The sequence below is a fragment of the Arvicola amphibius genome, chromosome 5, assembly GCF_903992535.2.
Source record: "Arvicola amphibius chromosome 5, mArvAmp1.2, whole genome shotgun sequence".
Lineage (NCBI taxonomy): Eukaryota > Metazoa > Chordata > Mammalia > Rodentia > Cricetidae > Arvicola > Arvicola amphibius.
The window spans coordinates 6699616-6702427 of NC_052051.1; the positions used below are offsets into that span (position 1 = coordinate 6699616).

General features: G+C 48.3%; 1 pseudogene; it reads right to left on the bottom strand.

Annotated features, from left to right (window-relative positions):
- Positions 1 to 1382: 1382 nt before the first annotated feature.
- Positions 1383 to 1877, bottom strand: LOC119814994 (annotated as a pseudogene).
- Between the last annotated feature and the right edge of the window lie 935 nt (positions 1878 to 2812).

The following is a 2812-nucleotide window of genomic DNA, read 5'->3' on the forward strand; positions in this document are numbered from 1 at the left end:
AAGGCTGCTTACTGGCTTGCTTTCAGGATCATGTTCAGCTACCTTTTTTAATGTAGCTGAGGTCCCCCTGCCTAGGGAGTGGGCTGGACCCTCCTTCATCAACCACATCAAGAAAATGCCTTAGAGACATGTCCAGAGGCCATCGGGGTGGGCAGAGTTCTTCAGCTGAGGTTCTCCCTTCTTAGGTGTGTCAAGCTGCCAACTGTTGGGGGTGACCCTGCACAGTTACCTCTTAGGGGAGTGGGGTGAGAAGGTACGAAGTTAACAACATAGACTCAGGTGAGTAGCAAAAGCCAACTCATTTATCCAGGTTCTGGACAGGCTTCCTACCCCACTCCCAAGGTCTCATGGGCTCAGGTGGCCGGGTTCTGCTGCACTGTCTGTCCCTCACTGGCATCTCCGGTCAGGTGTCTCTGAGTTAGCAGTCTCTGGGTGTAGTGGCAGGTCTTAGGTTGGCTCAGGGAGAAAGTAACTGGCACACATACTTATGAGGGCTGGTTTGGACAGAGCAACTGGGGCTTGGGTAGGCTCGCCAACAGTTTCTCCTACAGACAGCCAAGATCAACCAGTGGCCCAAGAGACTTAAGTGGTATAACCCATTGAATTCCCATGGTTACTATAAAGTTGCTTCTTATTTCCTGTGTATTTAAGGGTGTGTGGTGTGTGTATATGTGTGAGTGTTGTGTGTATGTAAATATGTGTACCTGTGGTTGTGTGGATGAATGTGTATGTGTATATATGTATGTGGTTGTATGCATGTGTATGTATGTTGTATGTGTGTATGTGTATATATGGAGTCCAGTGGTTTGTATCAAGTGTCTCCTCAGTCAATCTCCACGTTAAACTTTTAGACTAGTCTTGCATTGAACCTGAAGCTCACTGAGTCAGCTCAGGGACTCTCCTGTCCTGAATTCACAAGTGTGCACTAGCATAACTGGCCTTTATGTAGGGGCTGGGACTGAATTCAGGTAATCACACTTCTTGTTTTTAGTTATGTTGTTTAGATAAGATACCAAGCACCAGGGACAAGCAAGACACTTGCTTAAATCATGAGCTAATGAACAGTACAAAGGGGATTGCGGCGTTAGCTCTCCCGCTTTCCTACTGACACCAGCTCTGCACCAGCAAGCTTCACATGGGCCAGGTTCTGGTGGGTAAAGAAAAATGGCAGGAAGTTGCATCCGTTGGAAGAGCCAGGGAGAATTTCACTCGATAGCTAGTGGCAAAGGAGATGGCAGCCACTTCCTCAGCCCGGATAGTTTTTTTTTTTTTCTTATTAATACAGTATTTATTTGTCTTCTCTCTGTCAAACCCTGAGCCAATCACTTTCCCCAGACTTCCTGGGGAGGTACAGGAAAAGGAACATACAGGGCAGATGGGACACAAAAGAACTATGGGAGGTGGAAGTGGAGACAGCTGCTTCACATGGCGAAGAGGATGAGAAAGGCCACCATTAGGCAAAAGAGCCCCATGGCCTCTGAGAGGGCAAAGCCCAGAATGGCGTAGGAGAAGAGCTGTTGCTTCAGAGAAGGGTTCCTGGCATAACCAATGATGAGGCTCCCCAAAACAGTTCCAATCCCAGCCCCAGAGCCAGCCACCCCAACAGTAGCAACATTGGAGCCCCAGCCCCAATGAACTTGACGGCTGTGCGATGTCCCTGGAAATGACACTGGTTTGGAAGCTGCGGCTAGGGACAAGTGAGGTCAAAGGACGAGGGACTGCCAAGCTGCTGAGGGCCTCATCTCTCCGTGTCTGTGGGTTCAGCTCCAGTGCAGACAGTGGACGACTCAGCAGCTGAGAGGTGCTCCTGACCAAGGAGTGGGTGGAGATGAGCCTGGAACAGGCATACATTTTCAGGGGTGAGGGGCCAAGGCAAGAGAGCTGCTCCCAGGGTAGAGAAGACAGAGAGACTTTATATATATATATATATATATATATATATATATATATATATATATATATATATGTGTGTGTGTGTGTGTGTGTGTGTTCTTTTTTTTTTTTTTTTTTTTTTTTGATTTTTCGAGACAGGGTTTCTCCGTGGTAGCTCTTATAGATCAGGCTGGCCTCGAACTCACAGAGATCCGCCTACCTCTGCCTCCCAAGTGCTGGGATTAAAGGCGTGCGCCAACCACCGCCCGGCTCCAGATAGTTCTTGAAACAATTTTAACCACTACATTTATTTATTGTGTGCTTGGTGGGGGGCAAGGTGGGTACAAGCTTGCCATGAAAAGTGTGGAGGGCAGAGGACTACTTGTAGAAGCTGGTTCTCTTCTAGCATGTGGGTTCCAGGATCAAATTCAGGTCATTAGGTTTGACGGCACGGGCTTTTATACACTGAGCTTTCAAAATCTTTTTATTGTGTGTCTCTCTCTCTCTCTCTCTCTCTCTCTCTCTCTCTCTCTCTCTCTCTCTCTCTCTCTCTCTCTCTCTCTCTCTCTGTGTATGCACCAGCACACGTGGAGGTCAGGGGATAACTTATGGGAGTAGCCAGTTCCTTGCATTGCCCTCTGACCTCCACAGTTTTATGTTCCCCCCTCCCACCTTGTGGGTTCTGGAATAGTCTGATCCCAGGTCACCAGATTTGGTGGCATGTGCTTTTATCCTCTGAGTCATCATGGACACAAACCTAGTTGATTCTTGTCTGGCTGTAGCTATCTATAACACCCCCCCATCCATTTGCATTTTATGAGCAGAGGCATGGGTGGCTTTTCTTCCGGAGTCTCTTCTAAGGCAGGCTGTCTGCTGCCAGCAGCACTGGAAGGTAAAATACCTCTCTCCAGGGCCTCGGGAAGCTGTGTTTACAGGAGCG